The 21,593-nt window shown below is 56.1% G+C and overlaps 1 protein-coding gene across 8 annotated transcripts in view; it reads right to left on the bottom strand.

Annotated features, from left to right (window-relative positions):
- The window catches only part of ADGRB2 (adhesion G protein-coupled receptor B2), an 88,854-nt gene extending 67,390 nt beyond the window's left edge, over positions 1–21,464 (bottom strand). For 6 of the 8 annotated variants that reach the window (XM_084497097.1, XM_084497104.1, XM_084497106.1 and 3 more), the window contains exons 1-3: positions 20,670–21,464; positions 17,336–17,450; positions 5,330–5,506 (exon numbers count right to left, since the gene is read on the bottom strand). The gene's annotated coding sequence lies outside the window, so the exon portion shown is untranslated. The remainder of the gene's footprint in view (positions 1–5,329; positions 5,507–17,335; positions 17,451–20,669) is intronic. The other 2 variants (XM_084497102.1, XM_084497101.1) reach the window with 2 other exon arrangements.
- Between the last annotated feature and the right edge of the window lie 129 nt (positions 21,465–21,593).

Raw genomic sequence — 21,593 nt, 5'->3', positions numbered from 1 at the left:
AAAGGGAGATTTTTTATTTTTTTTTTTAACTACACTGAACAATCATCTCCTTTAATATCCATAGATAAAACCTGTAATTGTTTCAAATGAGAGCCAGGTAATTTAGGCTCCGTTTTATGGTGTTTTGGACTATAAAGTCCCCGTGCTGAAATCTCCTGGCAGGCAGGTGCAAAAGGCTAGGTTTGCTGGGGGTTATTTTTATTATTTTACTTAGAGTTAGCCGAGAAATATGGAACAATTACCCTTTAATTCAAGGTGTCCCCAGGGCTTACTCCGCTCCCAGCTCTCTGAATACCTGATGATCACTTGGAAGGCAGAGGAAGCCGAAGACAGGGAGGTGCCCAGTGCCACGAGGCCGTGCCGCAGTCCTCACCAGGCTGCCCCAGGACCCAAATTTCCACGGGGGGGGGTCAGGCTGGGGCCTGGCCTCGCTGCTCAGGGCAAAGATGCTCGAGCCAGATGCTAGGAAGAAGAAAAATCCGTGGCAGTGAGGGATTTTGTGCAGGCAGGGCTGTGGAGATGCACACAGGGCAGTGCGCACACGCAGCCGCCGTGCAGGCGGTGTCCGTGCCGCGCCTCCACGCCGTTACACGCGCAGCCACACGTGTGTACAGACCCCTACATGTGTGCACACACGTGGCCGTGCGCCCCTTTGGGTCGCTGCCCCCGCAGAGCCCCAGGAGCAGCCCGGCAGGGATGGATTCCTACGGCTGCAAAAGACAAACCGGCTCGCTCGAGCGCCCCGAGCCCGGCGAGGTTTCCCACCAGCATCTTCGGAGTGCCAGCCCTAATCTTGAGTGACAGCGGCCATTTAACACGCTGATTTGTGGCCCTCCTGGACACAGGAGCTGTTAATAAGCTCCAAATCGCCCCCCCAGCCCTCTCAGCAGGGTGCTGCCTGGGGAATTCCTGCTCCCACCAGCTCCTGATCCCTTCCACGGGGACACCACGGTCCCACGCCCCTCACAGAGGTCACCTCTGTTCCCCCAGCCCTGCAGGTGACAGGGACGGTGACAGCCTCCTGCAGCCCGTGGTGGACAGGCGAATTTCTCCCCTGGCAGAACAGGAGCTGCCCAGGCTCTCCCCATCAGGCAGGAGCCGTGCCCGCTCCTCTCCCACCCCGCAGGCTGCTGCGGAGCACCAGGAGAAACCCCAAACCCCAGCCTGAGCCCCCTGCCCTCAGAGCTGGGGATGCTGCCGCCTGCACGGGTGGAAAAAGGGGAAAAATGGGAGGAAAAAGAGCACGCAGCCCGAGCTGAGGTGCACCAGATTTGGCACGGCTCTGGGGGGGCACGGCACAGGGCAGTGGTGCTCAGCCACGCTCCCCCGAGCCCCCCCCGAGAGCCTTCTGCAGGGCAGCGCAGCGCTTGCACGGTGCAGGCACCCCTATTAACCTAATTAATTACAACAGGGGCCTGCGGATTGCCTCATTATGAATGTGCTTCGTTTTGATTTCCCTTCTAATTAATTTGTATTATTTACACACAGCACCAGCTGGCCGGGCAGGACTCGGAGCAAACGGCTCCTCGGCGTTAAGGGCTGGTCCCGGGGGAAGGGGCTGGAAACCTGGGGACAAACCCCACAGCTCTAGGGCAGGATGGATCCCATGGGGTTGTAGGAAATGGGGAAAAAAACCCTGCTTTGGGGGCTTTTTGCCCTGCAGAGGACACGGGCAGCAAGCCCACCACCAAACCACGAGGGTCACCACCCCACGGGGACGTGCCTGGAGACCCCAAAGGCCGTGCCCCTGCCCCAAGGGTCCCCATGGGGACATGGTGGTGCCATGGGGACCCCAGAGGGAGCCCGGTGGCCGGGCCTCACTAGAGGGCAGCAAAATGCTGCCGTTCCCAGGGCTGGTGGCACGGGGCCACCGCTGTGGCCAGCCACAGGCTCCTTGGGGTCCCCCCCTGCCCTTGTCCCCCACCACTCAGGCACGGTTCTCCCCATCACCACAGCCTCCAGTGCCCAGGAGCTGCCACCACCCGCTTGGGGTCCCTGGCAGCCTTTTGGGGTGCTCAGGAGAGGCTGGGACGGGGGCACCCTGCCTGCAATGGGAGCATTTTCTTGGCTGGGGGGGTGCTGGTGCTGAAGGTGGCCGAGGAGGGACAGGCAGAGCCAGCTGGGCACCAGCAGCACTTTTTTGGGGGCTCAAACACGGGGTTGCTGCAGCCCTGGGCACCCCAAGCACCCTGCGCCACGGCCCCTCCAGCACCGGAGTGGTTTTGGGGTGCCCAGGAGCACCCGGGGAGCCCTGCCTTTATTTCCACCCCCCAAACCTTTCACCAAAATGCAACCCTGAGCGCGACGAAGGGCAGCAGAGTGTGCTCGGTGGCAGAGCTCAGCCCTGCGGGGCTGCGTGGTACCACCCAGCTCAGCAAATCCCAACCCTGCTCCGCTAAAACCATCAGCAAAAAAACCCTGCTAAAAGCCCGAGCCCTCACCCTGTGCCCGTGCCAGCTGCAATTAGGACTGCGACCCCTTCGTCTCGTGGCCACGTCGTTTCCAAATGGGTACAGGAGGTGCCTTTGCAGGAAAGCCACGGGCTGCACCTCGTTAAGTGCACCGGATTTTCCCGGCCTCCTGGGGGACCGCTCGGAGCTTCGCTGCCAGAAGCAGAGTGACCCGAGCACATCCTGCACCAGGCGCCGCTCCCCATCCCAGCTCGGGATCGATTCCCTGTTTTGGCCACCCCTGGCGTGCTCCAAGCCCTGCCTGGTGCTAGGACAACGCCAGGACTGAGCTTTTATCCATCACGAGCTGGCAGAGGCAGGGACTGGGTGGCACTTGGAGGCAGCCCGGGTCACCAGGAGCTCCCCACGGCACGGCACGGGGGCTGTGCCAGGCAGGGGCCATCCTGTGCCCGACGCTGCAGCCTCTGCTTGGAGAGCAGCTCCTGGTTTCAGGGTTTCTCCTCCTGTATCACCAAATCCAGGGGAGTTACGAGCCCATTGCCCTGGACAGAGATCGTTGTTTCCCTCCCCAAGTGATCGCTAATTGTGGAGCTGGCTCTAAACGAGCAAACGGAGCCAATTCTGCGCGCACACATCGCCCCGGCTCGGCTGCGACTCGAGGCTGACCACAGCTAAAAATAAGGCGCCGCTGCTGGGGCTGAGCAGCAATTTGCAGCCCTTGTGGTCGGTGGCAAGAGCTGCTGCTGTTTGGGAAGGCCGGGAACGAAGCACAGCCCCTTCCCAAGCACTCAGGCGGCCTCACCCTGCCTTCCCCCGGCCGATGCCAAACGCCCTTCAGTGCCCCAAGAGCACCAGAGGGATTTTACTGCCGGAGCTCGGAAGCAGCAGCAGGCTCAGCCCCTGATGTGCACGGTGGGTTTTACCAACAGATGCTGCAAACTCAGCGCCAGCCCCTCTCCAGGATCTGCAGCTGCAGGCTCCGAAAGTCCTGGCCGTGGGTTGGCCACTGGTCATGTCCCCAGGTGCTACGGGAGCTCCGGTCACCTCCTGTGCTCTGGTCACCTCCTGTGCTCTTGTCACCTCCTGCTCCATCACAGCTCCCTCCGAAGGGAGCCTCCAGCACACGAGCAGGAGCCTCCTGGCTGCGCCCACACGGCAAAGCCAGCTCCAGAGAACCTCTTCAAAGCCTGCCTTTAAAGCCCAGGGAGCAAAAACCACCCAAGATTATCGCTGTTATTTGTTTGTTAACCTTCGGATTTACTCAAGGCCTGTGTTTGCGACGTGATACCGAAACTGTTATTGCTATTAATCTCTATTATTTACTTCTAACATTTATTAAGTGGCCTTCCCGCGGGCTGGGGCACATGCTTGGCATTTCTCGGAGCAGAAACAAACGCTTGGAAGTGAAACGTTCACAACCTGGCTGCCGGGAGCCTTTTTACAGCCCCTCTGAGCAGGAGGGGCGAGGGAGGAGCCCCTCGTGCAGCTCCCCGGGGGGAACATCACCAAAAGCCTTCGGAGCAAAGCCCGGCTGAGGTCCCAGCTCAACGTGGGGCAGAGTGAGGGGGGTGAGACCAAAGGAGGCAGGTCCACAGCAGCCAGACCTCACCCAGCCCACGAGGTCCCACCAGGGTCCCCACGAGGGGCTCCCCGTTATCCTGCTCCCATTCAGGGCTGGGGACAGAGCAAGGCTCCTATCCCACCACGTGCCACCTCTGGGGTGGCACAGACGGAGCCCAAAGGTTGCTGAGCCCCTTGGGAGAGGCGAGCAGAGGCTCTGGAAGAGCTCCAGGTACAGCAAAACCCTCCTGGAGCCGGCTGATGCCCAGGAGCTCGCTCGGAGCGGCTCTCCTGCAGCACAGCCATCACAGAACAACAATCACAGAATTTTCTAGGTTGGAAGAGACCTCAAGGTCATCGAGTCCAACCTAACGCTAACAGCCCTCCACTAAACCATATCCCTAAGCTCTACATCTAAACGTCTTTTGAAGACTTCCAGGGATGGTGACTCCACCACTTCCCTGGGCAGCCTGTTCCAATGCCTCACAACCCTTTCTGTAAAGAAGTTCTTCCTAACATCTAACCTAAAACTCCCCTGGCTCAACTTAAGCCCATTCCCCCTCGTCCTGTCACCAGGCACGTGGGAGAACAGACCAACCCCCACCTCGCTACAGCCTCCCTTGAGGTACCTAAAAAGAGCGATAAGGTCACCCCTGAGCCTCCTCTTCTCCAGGCTGAACAAGCCCAGCTCCCTCAGCCGCTCCTCGTAGGACTTGTTCTCCAGGCCCCACCAGGCTGCTGGCTGCCTGCGAGGCTCTGCTCAGCAATCACACAGCTTTCATGCCAGCCACCAGCACGGTCCCCACGATTATCACCCGTAAGCTGCTCTGCCTCCCTGCACCTTCCCTCGCCGAGCGCGCGACTCGACACGACTTTGTTCTGCAGAAAGCTGCAGCTACGGCCGGGCACTGCTGCTGCCTTTGAGGACACCTCCTCTGCACGCCCTCACCGTGCTCCAACAAAAGGCAAACCCCACGACCTCAGCTCCTCTTCCCAGTAACGAGAGGAAAACGAACGTCCTCTGAGCTCCAAACATCCTCTGAGCACCAAACATCCTCTGAGCGGGAGCACGGGGCCAGAGCGCTCTTCAGATCTGTTACCAGAGACATTTCTGAGCGCGAGCATCCAATTAAAAATCTCCCTCCACCTCCCCCAAACCTTTTTTATCCCCCCACATCGATGTGGCCGGCAGCAGAAAATCATTTTTGGCCTGAAATCCTTCCCGGCACAGGGGGAGCAGCCGGGCAGCTCCCACGCAAACCACGCCGCCCTCTCATTAGCGGCACAAAGGCTCCGTGGCGCACGAGGGGGCCGTTTAATGAGGGCATTGCTGTAAACAGGAGGAACGAGAGCCTCACCTGGCTACCCAGGCCGTGCTTGTTGTTTTTAGCGAGCTGGCAGGGTCAGGAATTAACGCTTCGTGCCTCATCCTGGCTCACGCTCTCGGCCCCAGCGGAGCGCTGCGCCTAACGAGCGGCCGACCCGCGGTTACCTCGACGCTGCCTTCAAAGCTGGCTCTCCCGGGATGACGACAGCTTGGGGAAAGGCATAGGAAGAAAAAAAAAACAACAAAATCATCACTCTGCTAAATTGTGAGGCTGTTGGAGGAGAATTCCAGGCGCAGGGAAACCTCGCGTTGCGTAAGAGCGGCCAGAGGCACGAGGCGGGTTTAGCTGCTGGGGCTGCACGGCGACGTGGAGGGGTTCCCCCAGCACCTCAGGGTGCCCCAATTACACTTCAAAGGGTAAAATGCAGGAGGGGGAGTGCTTGGGGTCAGGGGCAGCCTCGTGGCACAGCACCTGAGGACAGGACCAGTGCTCATCCACCACCTGGGGAATTAGGGGGTGTGATTAAATAAAGCATAGGTCACCCAGCCACTGGCTAGGGGATGTGTGGGACCCCTGTGGGACTCCCACAGCCTAAATAAATACGGCCACCCTGCTCTGCCCTGCCTGCTGCACCAGAAAGCGTCTGAGCTGATGCAGATGTCGTGGCTGGTGGAATCCTGGGCTCTTTAGAGCTGGATTTCTGTGCTTTCTGTGCATTTCCCTAGCAGAAAGCAGAGGACGAGGGCAGGGCAGCGGCGCTGAAACCACTCGGCTCGCCGGATCTTTATCACTGGTGACAAACAGCGAGGCTGCAGCTTCATCTCAGAGCCTGGCTGAGGCACCAGCCAGCAGAGAAATCCCCCCTCCACCTCCCAGGCAGCAGCAGCAAAGCCCTCGGGATGCTGTTGAGGGATTTGTCCAGCAAAACCCCATCAGCCCAAACGGCAGAGGGCTGGGAGCGAGCAGGAGGCTGTTATGGGGCCACCACGTCCTCGTTCCCCTGCCTGCAGCGGGCTAAGCCAGGTTAATCCACAGCGTGGAAGAAGAGAGGGGTTAAACAGCAGTGGCCCCAACTGCGGCGCTCTTCCAAGGTAGATCCAAGCAATCCATCACAGCACAACCCTCCTGCGCAGACCACAAGGATTGTCATAATCCAATTACCCCCCTCTTCCCTGCGCCCGTGCATCAAAAGCAACCGATGAGGCCAACGGTTTGCCAAAAAAAAAGAAAAACCCACCAGGAAGGGCACTTCTCACGTCCTGGAGCTACGGCCTCGCGCGGCTGCGTGCCCAAGCACTGCTGCCTAATTAGCAACCATTTCATGCTCCGAAAGTTAATATTTCAACAGCCAGGGACCCAAGGAGAAGGAATCGCCCTGCTCGGGGTTACTGCAGCCACCCCAGGGATGTACGAGGTGACCCCGAGACCCCCAGAGCAGTGTTTTGGGTCCCTGGGGCTGCATCGCCTCCTGCCTCGCTGGCTGCTGCTGCTGCTGGTGCCATCCTGCACAGTTAAAGGGGAGCCCCAGGGGGGAATTTCCTCCTGGGGAGGCTCGGAGCAGGCGGCTGCAGCAGATTGCAGGGAGCAGCAGGAGCCGAGGCAGCTGGCAGAGGATGGCCAGGGCTGCCCGGATCCACCCCGCATCTGGAGGAGGTCGCCCAGCTGGGTGCTGTGCTGGGCCAGCTGCCGAGCACGGGGTGGACTCACAGAGCTTTGAGCCTTTTACAGGGGGAAGGGCTCCAAAAACGTCGCTGCCAGCCCGGCCCCGCGTCGCAGCAGATGGTAACGAGAGAGAAAAATACGGGATGGAAACCTAAAGGGACCCAGGGAAATCTGCAGGACGCCTCCGCCTGCATCCAGCAGCACCAAAGCCCAGCCCCACGCAAGTTTCTGGGGCTTTCGGTCGCTGCTTCCCACCTCCAGACAGCCTCAACCTGCCACGGTCCGGCACCCAAACCCCCCCCTGCACTGAGAGGCATCCTCCTAAGGTCAGCGCCCTGGCAAAGTTCCCCTTTCAAGGTGACTTCTCAAGCTGTTGCGAGCGAACATCTGCAGGATTTTCCCTTGTAATAATCATCATCCTGCGGAGATTTGCCTAATCTCCGAGTGACTCACTCGCCGGCCCGGATCCCCTGCCCTAATTACGGCCCCGCTCCTCAGCCTCTTGCTCATCGCATCTCCCCGTGCAGCCACACTTCATGTTGGACCATTGCAGCCTCTTCTGCTGCTTCTCCAGGCCTGGAAACCATCTCTCCATCCTCCTCACACCTCCCAAAACCCCGCCGGGCACACCGCATCCCCTCGCCGGGCCGGTTCCTGCAGAGCTGGGCTTTCCACGGGGCTCCCTGGCTGCTGGACCACAGCGGCGTGGGGAAGCTGCCCCTCTGCTGCTTTATTTTTGCCCCTGGTGGCATCGGGATCGCCCTTCTCACCCAGGAACCAGCACCTGGAAACCTTCTGATCTACCTGGGGCCTCGGGCAGACTCGGATGAACCATCACGAGGCACAGGGTTCTTTTATCAGCCCTCCAAATCCCTTCTCCATTAGTTCCTAATCCCCTCTGGGAAGGGACCGGTGCCTTTCCCTCTCCCCTCCGCTTCTCTCCGCCGCGGATCATCTCACCGCAAGCCACCGAGTCCTCCAAGTGCTTCAAACCCCAGCAAATCCTTCACCATGGTAACTCAGCCAGCGCCTCGCGGCCCCGGATCTCAGGTGATTCGTGAATCCTCCTGCTAGGGGCAACTGGCTCTGCCTCGGGCACCTTCTGCAGGAGCAGAAAGCGCCGCTGATGAAGCTGTCTTCAAGGCAGGAGATGAATGCTGAGCAGGGACCAAGCTCCAGCCCTCAATTCCCCCGCAGCAGAACCCCCCCAAGGCGACAGGGCATTAACAGCGCTTGTTCGCTCTACACGAACCGAGCGTGGCCCAACTCCCAGAAGAAGCTGCTGAAGCCAAGAAATTGGCGAGGCTCCGAGAAGAAGCATATGTTTGTATGCATAACAGTGAATCATCCCACAATAGTTAGCAGCAGGCAGGAAAACAAAAGGGGAAAAAATCCCCTCGTCCCTCCTGCTCGCAGCAAACCCCTGCTGGAGGAGGCTGCGGCGTCACCGGGGGTCTGTCGGGGCAGACGTCGTGGACAAGTTCTTCCCATCCTACCACACACATCTTTTAGAGCCAGAAGGTAACATCACAGGTGAAAATCAAGGACCACAGAGCCCTGTGTTTGCAGCCCTCACCTTGTAACAGGCTCATCTCCCTCCCCAGGCATGGGACAAGGCTCACGCCTCGCGCCGGGGCCGGCTCAAATGAAGCCTCGATTACCTGTGGCACTGCCTCTTCCCCGTGCCCTCGCTTCCACGGTGCCTTCCCAGCCTCATTCTTTCACTCACTGGCAAAAACAGGTCACCATCTGCTCTCCCTCCTGACTCTGGCTAACCGACAGCGCCTGCCTCTGCAGGAGACGAAGCAGCCGCTCCGCAAAGCCTTCCCCGGCGCGCCCCGGGGAGCGCAGAGATTTTCCTCTCCCCTAGCAGGTGACCACCAAGGACGGCGGCACGGGGACGATCGCTGTCACAAGGAGGCCCGCAGGCTATGAAATAATGACCGAGAAATTCTGCCGCTTCCATCGGCGCGCCCCTGGGAGATGGGGGATCTACAGCTTCCACCTGCAAGGCAGGAATTCAGCCCACTCCACTTGCAGCTTGTGTTTTCTGTCCCAAAGCCCGCAGAGACCTCATCCTGTGCCCCTCCTGTGCGTGGTGTGCCGACACGAAGCGCCCCAGCAGGCAGTGATGGGCACGGGCAGCGCCTCGGGGTCCCCGTTCCCAAATCCAGCTCTCCTAGGGAGAGCCCAGGGGAATAAAACAAAAGGCAGCAAGCACCAGAAAGCAACGTCGCTGATCCACAGCACGCGAGCGATGCACCAAAGGACCCTCTTCTACCCCGGACAGGGTGGGCAAAGAGGTTATAAGCTGAATTTTTAACCTCACAGCCTGTCGGCAGGTCTCTAACTCCTAGATCCCAAATATTCAGCTGGGAGCTGGGGCTCAGAGCAGCCCACAGACCCCGCTGGTCACTGCGCCAAGGCAGGAGGCAGCAGAGCAGGACACGAGGGTTTTCCCCTCCAGGATGGGAAACACTTGGAGACGGCCACTACACGGGAAAAGAGCTGCTCAGCCACCACGGGATGAGCTCACCCTACAGCACCCAGCTCCGCCGTGCCAAAGCCTAACCCCAGCCCCTCCACCTGCCCTTCCCCGGGCTGAGCCAGCCCCAAAATTCACCCACAGGTCCCCAGCTCCTCCTCGCAGCACCGCTCCGCATCCATCCCTGCATCCCGGCACGGCTGCGGGTTGCCACAGCAACGGGAGGGGGGAGGTTTATCATCGCTTCCTCTATTGAATAAAAACCTTGGATGAAATTTTGTTTTCTCCCCGCTGATGCGAAATGTCACGGATTTGTTTCTGACCCCGCCGGAGCTCCCGCTGTATTTAGAGATGATCCAGGCCAACTTTCAAAGCGAAATTTGCTGCTGCTGCCGAGGGAGCGCGGCGCACACGGAGGCAGGGCAGTGTCTGAATCCCCATTAACAACTCGCCCGAGCCCCGGGTAAGCCGCAGAGAGCAGCATCCTGGAACAAAGCTTGTCTGGACACTTCCCAAACGCTCACCAAACACGCTGGCTGTTGTTAATTAAAAGGCAATCAGCTGTCTCTGGGTAAAAAAAAATAAAAGCAAACTCTCCTACAGACACAGGGGTCCCTGGGATCAATCCTGCAAGGTGCACAGCACTTGCTGGCGAGCGCTCCCGTGCAGAGCCACGAACGCCCAGCACCACGTGAGCCGGGCCCTCCGGCTGCACAGCAGAAATGCAGAGCAGCAGGTTTGTGAGTCAGCTCTAGGAATGTGAGAAAACTGGGTAGGAAACAGCTAAACAAATTGCAGATTTCTTTTTTTTTTTTTTTTTTTTTCTTTTTTAAGCTCTGCGTGGCGGTGCCAGGGACCCTTTCCACGCAGGCCAGCTCCCCTCGCTTCCAAAGCTCTCCAGAACGTGTTCCCACTGCTCCTGCAGCCTGACGGCCCCTCCAGCACGTCCTCTGAACGCAGTGTGACTTGAGGAACGCCCCGGAGTTTTGCAGCAGGATTTGAGGAGTCAGTAGGGAAACAGGAGCACAGAAACGGGGCCTCCCTCACCCAGAGCTGAGGCTCCCAGGAGCCGCAGGGCACCCCGCGCACGGTGCAGCCAGCCGGGCTCTCCAGCCTCAGGACCAGCTCCAGAGGTGAAAGTCCCCTTTTACTGCTGCCTTGGCGCACGCTCGGGCAGAGCCCTTCCTGGAAAACCACACAGAGCCTAATAGAAACCTCAGGTTTCACCCCCGTGGGGTTTTTGTGGAGGAGCCCACCGGGGCCCAAGCTCCTGGCAGCTGTGCGCCCTCACCTCCGGCCCCCTTGGGGCTCAGATCGTGCCCAAGCACTGCCAGGATAAATCCCAGGGGCATTGCAGAGCACGACGCAAGGGGAACGTGCTGGTTGCTCTTGGCAAGGCGAGGCTGGGGCTCAACCAGATGGCAACAACTCAGCTGAACACTGAAGACAAATCCACCGTTAAAACCGAAGGTGTCTGAGCCCCCAAACCTCTCCGCTCAACGCCATCTGGGGACACAACGGAGCAGGAAAGTTGTGTCTGGGTTCTGGGCTCTGCCACCCCTCCATCCACCTCACTCCTCTGAGCAAAAGCATCCCGCTAAGGGACACCCGGAGACCCCGGAGGGTCTGGCTGTCACGCTCAGCACGGTGACAAACGTGTCCTGGCCCCCCGGGACCGCAGCGAGGCTGCGCGAGGCTGGCAGCAGCTGAACTGGGAGCAGTGGCCGTGCTGCTGGTAAGCACAGAACAGAGCCACGGCGTTCAGACAGGCTGCGTGCGGTGTCACCTGGCCGACGGGGGATGGATTGCACTCCTAATTGCACTCCGAGTCCTAGGGCAACAAAGGCAGCCAAGCTCACGCACCTCTGATCCGCGGCACGGCTCCCGCGGCTCGCCAGGGGAGATTTACAGAGATGGAGGCCCGGAGAAGTCAGCGGCCCGGCAAAATGAGAGGGAGACCTCCAAACCTCGCCTCCAGCTGCAGCAGCATCCAGGGGGGCACCCCGCAAGGATCTCACCACACGGGGAAGGGCCCATGGGTGCCATCGGAGCGGGATGTGGAGCCCCATGGGCGCAGAGGGGTGCACGTGTTGGAGATGTTACAGCAAAGATTTAGGAGGTCGCTGTCCTCGGCGTCGGTGTTTGCCCTTGAAACCCCCTTGTCAAGGGAATACGAATCGTTTCCTGCCGAGGCAGCCAGCTAAAATCCCTCCTTTGTCTCACACCAAACGTGGAGCCCGTGTTACAGACACCCCTGGTGTTTTATGACCCCTTCTCACTGGAGAGGCAGCGCCGGCTTCCACGTGAGCAGGAGAAATTCCCTCCGCCTTCAGCTCTGACAGCCATTCTCATCCGTCTTCTGCCTCGGCTACGCGGCGAACGGGAGGAGACCGCAGTTTATAATCCAGGTTTTATGAAGCGTGGCGCGAGGACACGATGATGGAAGGGCGGCGCTGGGCTGGATTCAGAGGCAGCGCTCGCAGAGCCCCGTGCGCCGAGCCCCCTGCCAAGCGCCGGCTGGGAAACCACGAGGCTGCAAATCCATTCCTTGCCCTTGGCGTGGGAGGTCCCGAGGAGGTGCAGATTGAAAGGCTGCTCCCTTTCCACCCCGTATTGATCAGGTATCGGTGCTGCGGGGCGGCAGAGCTCCATCCATTAGGGACGCTCCCCGCTGCAGCCAGCAGCCCTGAAAGACAGGCTCAAGCTGCAATCGCTTTCTGTGTTATTGCATTTCCAATATGAGGCTGAGCTCTAAGAGGCCACATTTATCCTCCTCGTCAAAAATTGCTAACTGGATGAAGGACAGCCCCAGCAGGCAGGCGGCAAGGGCACCGCAGCGGGAGCTGCAGACAGCTCTCAGGATGTGGGATGGAGGCACAGGGAGCATTTGCTCACCCTAAGAACATGCCCAGCACAAAGCAGGGGCACCTCTCGGGGCTGCAAACTCCCCCAGTTACAAAGCACAGGGCAGGCAGGGCCAGGCAATGCCTCCTAAGGAGTCAAGAGAAAAATCTGGGGGAAGAGGAAGGTCGGGAGCAGCACAGGAGGTGGAGGTGGCGCACACAGAGCAGTGTCCTGAGAAACAGGTCAGGCATCCAGGCTTTGGGAAGCGCTGAGGGCAGCGACTTGTGTCCTTTTGAAGCACGAGGAGGGGCAGCCACAGGTCCCACATCAAAGCTCGGACTGGCAGCAGGACGACCCGACCGAGCTCCTGTGTTTTGCAGGAAACCAGAAAACCAAAGGTGGGGCCTCGGTGGGCAGCAGCAGCCGGCGCAGACAGCTAAAGCTGCTGGAGGAAGGCCGAGATATTCCTCCCTCTTCCTCGCAGCTCGCTGTTACCACCCTGCTGCCAGAAGAGCCCCACGGCCACCCCCAGGCCACCCCCAGGCACCACGGCTCCCCCAGCATCGCAGGAAGGTGCCCAGCTCCCTCCTGCAGCACTGGGATGCCGCAGTCGCTGCCCCCTGGGGGCTGCCCGTCCTCACCCAGACCCGAGCCATTCCCATTTGGCTTCCTTTCCAAAATGGGGCTGGTGCCGAGGCCAGGAAGGAGAAGGAAGCACCAGGTGAAAGGCACGAGCAGCTCTGCACCCACCCTGTGCCCACTCCCCAGGTGCTGGTGCTCGGCAGGGCAGGGGCAGCTCCCCAAATGGCATTTGCAGAGCTCCGAGCTGGATGGAGCAGGAGAGGGTGCTCGGAGGCAGGGGGAAAGCTGCTGGAGTGCTTTCTGGTGCCTTGATCTGCCGAGGCAGGCAGCACGCCCGCGGATGGCAGAGACGGTAAAACAAACCCACTCGCTGTCTGGCTGAGAGGCAGCGCTTTCATGCTGCAGCCACTGCTTCCTCTGATCAGCTCATCGCGGAGGCCAGCAGACAACAGAACGTGTTTTCTCCCCAAAACGAGGAGCTGACTTCACTCGGCCTGAAGGGGGGAACAGTCAGGACCACGGGAATTGCCAGGTACCCCTTGGAGCCCCCCCTGGTCGGGGCAGGATTTCTCCAGCCCCCAGGTTTCTGAACCAGCGAGCGCTGCTGCTTGGGGGGAGCTGCCCCCGACCTCTCTGAGCAAGCAGAGCCCCTGCAGCTACACCCTCCTGCTGGGAAGGGATTTGGCCACGGTGCTGGTTTGCTGGATGGTGCTGAGCAAGGTCTCACCCGGATTTATCCAAAGGGAGGTGCAGGAGCATCCTCTCTGCAAGCCCTGAGCCCCCCCAGCTCGGGACAGCCGCGCTCTGCAGGCTGCAAACCCCGGGAGCTCCGAGGCAGCCGGGCAGCAGCTCGGTGTCAGGAGGCTGACAGCTGGTCACGGCACAGCACGGCGCTGCGGAGAGGATGAGCAGGTTTGCTTTTGGGTTTTTAGATCATAAAAGTTGAAGGAAATTGGTTTTCCGAGCTCCCAGCTTGGAGCTGGGCTGATTTTTGAGCCCTGCCACCATTCTGTCACACAGGACCGGCAATTTCTTCTTCGTTTTCTCCGCAATCCCTCCAGAACCGTGCACAGCACATTTCCCTAATTCACATTATCAGCACAATTTGCCTCATGAAAGACAGAAGGACCATCTGAGACCAAGAGGAAAGCTGCTGCCCGTCGGGTTTTCCCCTCTCGCAGGCTACATCGTGCCTCTGCTTTCAGACTCCTGCCTCGGAGCCATGCACAGTTTGAAGCCGCTGCCCAGAAAACGAACGGCACATGCAAAAGAACTCTGAAAGAGCAGAAAATCTATTCCCTTCCTCGGCTCTCAGACGCCATGGATAATTGATACATGACTCCATGAGATAAAGAAATAAACCATTCTTCTTTCTGGAGGCCCCTTCTGCCTCTGCCTCTCCGAGCAGGGTAGCCTTTGACCTTGAGTTCTTGCATTAATGCCTGCACACAGCCAGCCAGGGATATCACGCACGCACTCGGCTCATCTCCTGGGGTTTCGCTTTCTTCTGCCCCTGAATAATGGCAGCTTTGTCCTCCGGTAAATGAAGGAGCAGCCAGTTTATTGCAGGCCCAGCTTGTTCGCAAAGATAAACCCAGTGAAAAATGTCACCTGCTGGTTTGATCCGCCCCGTGTGCCACTTTAGCAGCTGCTCCATCCCCAACACCCATTATCATCAAACAGGTGGAATAATAGGAGCGTGTGCGGCGTATATACATAAACATGAGAGCCGGGGGAAAGATGGCATTTCATCCCCCAGCCCCGCAGGCCCTGCTTGGTGAGCTGCTTTGTTTAGGAGTGCCAACAGCCTGGGCTGACAGCAAAGCTTCCTCCTCGCCCCCCGGGCACTGCAGCAGCCAGGGGCAGGACTGATGGGAGGTGGGCACCGGGGCTGCTGCGGGGAGCTGAGCTCAGGGCAGCATCCCAGCAGAGATGGGTCGAGGGAAGTGCTGGCAGAAACACAGAGCTGTCCTGGACTTCAGTCCTGCAAGAGCTTAATGCTGGTCTGAGCTGAGAGGCACCGGGGGGCTCTGGCAGTTATTACACGGACGTGGGGTAGGAAACAGCCCGTGCTGCTCGCACTACAGCTGCCCAGAGCCGCCTCCTGTCTCAGCTATCACTGAAAGACTCGATTCTGTGAGCACCACAATTCACTTAAAGCCATTTTCAAGCGAAGGCAAACAGTTTAATTCTGCTGCCCTTTGGCAACCCGGCTTTGCTTCCTCGCCGAAGCCCCGAAATAAATGGCAGGCTTGGATTCGGCTCGGCAGAACGCAAACAGGAAAGCCGGGTGATAAATCACCTTTGCAGACACGAAGGATTCACCTGGGACAGGGCTATTACCTAGTAACCAGGAAGCAACCGCGGGTTATCAGCGTCACATCAGCTTTGTGAGCGCAGCTTTCACCTCCGCTGAGAGCGTGGGGGAGCCACCAGCGCTCTCGGTGCTCCCAAAGCAGCTCCGGTGGCCTCAGCCGTGGGGCGATGTCAGAGCGGTGGCAGCAGCAGCAGCGGCAGCTTTCTGAGCCTTGGCAGCTATCTGCAGCCCTCCTAGGGTGTTTAAATTTACTGTCATCATTAAGGACAAAGACAGGGATGTCACACGCGAGGCATCCTGTAATGGATTTAACGCGGGCTGGAGAGGAGTTAACTGAAATGCAGAGCATCCGTCTTGCTTTAAGTAATTATCCTTGCAGGAGGAATACTGCTACCAAAAGCAGGTCTGCTGTAATTTCTGACACCTTCCTCCTGACCCCTCTCCTATTTAGAATTTCTGGCTAGTTTTACAGAAAGGAAGGCAAGACTGGCTCATTAGCGAAGGTACAAAGAATAACTAGGGTAGGTTGGGATGGAGTCCACACGGTAATCAAAACACGGCTTTGTAGTTAGCACCGAATTCCCGCTGTCTCAATTACGTTTGTGGAGCCTACCCCGTGCTGCACACAGCTCTGCTGTGGGGAGACTTCTCTTTGTGCCTTATTGGCTGCGCGGAGTGGTACTGTGAAAGCAGTTTCCTTGACAACATTTTTTTTTTTTTAATGGAATCTTTTTTTTTTTCCCCTTGCCCCTCTCCACGGCCGCAAGATCAGGCCCGACTTTGAATCCTGGCTGCAGAGACACCACGAATACGAATGAGTGCCCCACAACAAGGGACACCCCAAAAGCCTGCCCCTGAGCCGAGGCCCCCGTCCCAGGCAGCACAACCAGATAAGGGTGGTGAAAGCTGAAATAGTTGCAAAGAGCCACAGTGATTATCACAAAGTTGGGCGTTTTGTAGCTTTTTCCTGCGGATCTGACACCATTTCGCTACCGTTCATCTTGTTTTCAGGGTAGAGGGGAGAGATCTGTCCTGCAAGCACCAGGCCGAGCTGCTCCAACGCAGCAGGTACCCCACGTACAACACACCCCAGCTGCTCCTCCAGGGCACCAGCCCCCGAGCCCGATCTGCATTTCATCCCCCCTGCACCTGATCCGACAGCAGGAGCCCCGCTGCGTGCCTCACAGCCCCCGGGCAACACAAAAAGCACGGATCAGAAGCAGCGACAGGTCTCCCAGCAAAGCAGATGCTCCCCTCCCTGTCAAACGCTGAGTGGTGGGGCTGAAGCTTTCTGCAGGAACAGAAAGCCCCAAAACCTGCAGGCAGCGGGGCCGAGCAGCTCGGGGAACCACAAGTCAACAACCTGCTGCACCTGCACGCACGTTTCCCTCCAGCCCGATGGGTTCTGCCATCCTTTCCTCCAGGGAAATCTCTTACTTCAGTCCTAACGCTGTTTATATTCCACGGAGGAACGTCCTCTCCCTTTTAGTGCTTAAAATTGAAATTTGGAATCGAAACGGCAGTAAATCACCAACAAAGCAGCACGAGGCTGGGGCTGCATGCAGAATCGGCTGCGGCAGAAGGCACCCCGAAGCACCGAGTGCAGCGGGTTGGAATAACCAGCTCAGCAAGACCGTGCCACCCAGCAAGCTAATGATCCCGCAGCCCTTCGGATAACAAGGGCAACACGAAACAGAAACAAAACAGTAGCCCAGGAAGGTCAGCAGCTCTGCACGCACGGCCTTGCCAAAGATAACGCGAGGGCTTGCTGAGTATGATTTCAGCCAGGGGATCGTGCTGTGCTCTCCATTCTCTGCTAAACACTGCAGATGGAAGTAGCTCCAGCTCCCCTGCCTTGCCGGGGGCAGGGGGCCTTTCACAACATCGCATCCTCCAGCTCCCTGCGTGCGCATCCCCTCAGGGTGCTTGTCAGGGAGAGAATCCCTTCAATAAAGGACTCGGGTCATCAGCATTCAGCCAGCCTTCCCACCCTGCTTCCCACCAGAGTGGCTTCAGGAACCACAGAAAAAACGTCCTGGACCAGATTCATCCCCTCCGTTGACTCCTCGTGCAGCCCTAGAGGAGCCGTGTTATCACTCAGTGCGTTTGGTTTCCCTCACAGGACAGAGAAGAAGCAATCCCTTACCTGTTTCCTCTTCCCCCATGAGCTCTTCTAATTCATCCGCAGGCTTGGATCGGGGATTTTCCTCCGGTGTTGACTCTCGGTGTCCCTCGTTTGTCTCCATCTACAGAGTTAAGCCCTGTAAGAAAGGGCACAGACAGAGGCACCTCAAACTCTAGCTATCCTGCCAGCAGCCACTGCCAAAACAAAGCTTCTCTAGCAGCCTCTAAATCTCCCCCATGGCCGTTTCCTCAGGAGGTGAGCTCCTTTCCAGTCACAGAGCGCTCAGATGCTCAAGTTACCTGGGAGCACACCCCTGAAACGAGGCTTGGACAAAAAGTGCCCGAGCCCAGAAGTGGAGCTCCTGTGCTGGGTGGCCTGGAGGCAGCTTTCAGCATCTGCACCAACACCCTGGGGTCAGGTAATGAGCAATTTTGTGAGACGGCCTCGTCCCCGGTGTGTGCTCTGCTGCCCAGCAGCAGGAGCAGGACCTGGACCAGGTACAAGGCATGAAGAGCCATTAAGGGTCACTCGCATCACTTCACTGGGGACAGTGATTTCATTCTGACCAGGCAGGCAATGAGAACAAGGAAGGTCCTCGGCCTTAGCTCCTCTGGGGTGGGTTTTTTGTTTGTTTTCAAACTAGGGATATGAATATTTAACACAGGACTGCCATGGAAAACAACATCTGTATAGCTCTTGGACAGTCGAAAATGAAAGGTGTTCCAGCTACACCTGTGAAAGCATCATTTCGTCCCTTTGGGGCAATCCACTCACCAGAGCCCAACAACAAATATCTCTGTGCTCCAAGTGCCTCGGCTCCAGCAGCCTCCCTGGCTTTGTTAGGGAGCATCACAACCCAAAGCCATTGCTGCCACCACCTCTAGCAGCTACAGGAACGTTGTCTTCTAGCGGTGCCACTGCCCCTCTACAGCAGCAGCAGGTCTAACAGCACCCTTGGCACACTCCAAGATCTGTTTTACTCACAAAGCTGTTCTCTCCCCCAAGGAACACGGACCTAACTGCTCTCCTGAGATCCACAGAATGGATTTGCAAGTGGTAAGACTAAGGGAAATGATTCATAACTTCAGTTAAAAGCATTGTGCTTCTGTAACAGCGTGTAACCATGACTCCTGCAGTTTCTTGACCAACACAGATACCCCACTCTGCTCATTCTTACTTGCCCCAGAAGCACCATCTGAAGTCATATAAACACCCACGTGATGCAGTTACCCCCAGTTAGAGGAAGTATTAGTATCTGAGGTTGCCTAGATGTGAGCGAAAAGAGCTACCAAGAGAAATAAGTAACTCATACAGGAATAGCTCAGTTCCAGTGAAGCATGGAATTTCTTTTCCTACTGACTAGCCTTAGGTTAAACACACTGTTTTACTTCTGTGCACAGTAAGCAAAAGGGTAAAAAACCTTCAACCAAGAACTTGGCGTTAAGAAACAAGACAAAGCTACACAAAGACATCCTCACAGAAAGAGGAGATGAAAGCTGGCAGTCACTGCTTTCAGCCTCATGGCCAAAGTGGTTTATTATCTCACTGCCAACAGGGACCAAAAATTTGTTCTAGTACACTAGTGGGAAAATCTGATAAATATTAGAAACACGATGCCAATTCGCAAGTAACATTACTTCTTTCATGGCAGCAAAGCAAAGCTGATCAGATTGTTATCTGTGCAGCCCAGAAAATAGCACCTTAGTGTCACTTCAATAAATTATGCACATCAGCTCGGTGGCGTTCCACTACCAACGAGGGGAACTGACTGGGATCCAGGACTCCAGAAACTCGCTCATTGTTACCCCAGAACAATAACCCAATTCAAACCCTGCCAGGTGACACGGTGTCTAGTCTTGTCCAGGGCACAACAGTACGATTTGCAACAAATCTCTGCCTGTTCTCAGAAACACTAGCAGGAATTATTACATATATATATATATATATATAAAAATATTTTTTTAAAGGTACATTTACACGTTCTCATGTTTTTAAACAGGTAACTTGAAAGAAAGTGGTTGTCTGCAGCATTGCTCTGTTCTCAGAAGTGGACCAGTGTTTCCCAGTAGTTACGGAGCCACCGACCAGTTCAGACCACGCAGCACTGAATGACGCCTAGGGATACACAGGGCACGGACAAGCTTGTCCAAAGGCCCTTACAGATGAGACCAAAGCAAAACATTTAGCATTAATGACCTGCAATAAATTCATTAAGAGCCAGAGGGAAGAGACATTTTACTGCAAGAACTTTATTGCACTACGTTCAAGTGCTGAACCAAATATCGTGCCTACTGGACATTGGTCACAATTACGTTCCCCCGCTTGTGTCTACGCTGCATGACAGCCTGCACTTTTCAGTATTTTTCCTCAATTAAGGCTGCAGAGTCACGGTATATAATTAGTACATTATAAATCAGAGTAAAACTAGGGGGAAGAATGCAAAGTTATACATACAGCATGTAAAATATATATATATTTTTTAATTGATCTTCAGAAGGGCTTGGGGTTTTTGTTTTGAATCCAGCTCCACACCTTCCCCTCCAATCAAACTTCTGTCAAATCAGCTTAGTCTACCAGTACTTCATTTTACTAAGAACACCCATTTTAATTTGCAGAAACAGTTAGAGCATTAGCTTCTAGTTTGTGAGGGGAAGGTAAAAGCCAGAATTAGATACTTCCAGCGTCATCTACCTTCCCCGTGGACTCATTACCAGATAGGTTATTTCCCTAATGTAGGCATTGACATCACAAACACTTTCTCGTCTCTTATCTATTAAAGGAATCAGAAACGTTACACATCTTAACAGGAGGAAGGAACTTAGTACAACAATACAGCTTGAGTCAGGTGCAGACTGAGTGGTGTGGAGAGCAGTTTTCTAGCCACGGACCTCAGAAGAGGTCTGTCGGCACATCTGTAAAATGAGGGGCTTGACGAGTACCATTATTCTTTGCTTAAAATTTATAAAATCTCTCCCAGGAATGGAATTGTAGAAGCCCATTACTTGTTTTCTGAAAGGGTTTTTGCAGTTAAGCTGCGAATTAAAAACAGAAGTCTAGAACAGGAAGAAATCCCGTAAAGGCAGTTCGTTTAGCCAGCAGCTGAGGTATTGGTAAAAGACGGGTACCAGTCCACACCTTCTAGAGGCACAGACAAAAAGCCTTTGGTGCTCCACTGCAAAGTGTCACAGGAGAGGATGGTATGACCCTAACCCTGTACTCAAAGCCTTTCGTTGCTGGATATTGCAATGTCAACTCGAAAGCATGAGGTCGCTACTGGGGCAGGGCACGAATTAAGGTCTGTTTGGTAGAACTAGCCTGGCTGAAACTGCTTCGGAGAGGCTGTAAAATGACTTGCCTTGATTAATTCAGACATCATCACTGGCCTTACAGAGAACATGGTGCCAAGTCCACACTCCAAAATCAGCGTGTTTACGGTCTGCCAATGGTAAATGCATGATAGGCATGTTGGTGTGTAACTAGAGATTCTCCCTCCAAAAGAGCCTAATAAAAAAATAACAAGGCAATCAGTGGTTAAACTGAACTGTACATGAGGGCTAGTCTGGGAAAAGACCCACACTAGGCATTTCTTTGTGGACAGCATTTCTGTGTGCATACTATCTTTACACCTCATATACAATGCAAACAAGACCCTCCCCCCAAATCCTGATTTACTGTGTTCAGAAAGGCAGAGAATCTGGACAGCAGCAAAAAGCCTTTTCTTCTTCCTTATGACAGGTAAGTTGATCTCAGTTCCTTGTCTGACTGGCCCCTTGCTCACCTAGGACACTTTTGAACGTCAGTCTTCTGCCAGGATAGATTTTCTATCTAACAACAGAAAGACAATTAACATTTCAGCCAGATTCTTTGGAGAAATAAGATTTAGACATACACACAAAATCACACGCACGTGCACACACACAAACACGCGCACAGAGTTCAAGTCGCTGTCTCCCACCAATCTGAAAAGGCCTTTAGGAGATTCACCAGAGATATCAGACAATGAGTCTTCTGTTAAAGCCCACCAGGAAGTTTCTCACACCTGCAGAGTCTGAACACCATGTAGACATACAGCACAAACATCACCAAATCTCTAGGATGCCCAGGCTGGGCTTAAGGCTGTCAGACTGCTCCTGTACAGAAACAGAGGCTTCTCCTCGTGTCTGTCTGCCAGCTCTCAGCAAGGTTTAAAAAAAAGGCAACTCTATTTAAAAGAGTCCTATTGGAATTAATGCATCAGGCCCTAATTGCGGGGTACTTTCCTCAAATCAAGAAAATAGTT

This window comes from Aythya ferina, assembly GCF_964211825.1.
Source record: "Aythya ferina genome assembly, chromosome: 24".
NCBI lineage: Eukaryota > Metazoa > Chordata > Aves > Anseriformes > Anatidae > Aythya > Aythya ferina.
This window is presented reverse-complemented; position numbering and strand designations above follow the sequence as displayed.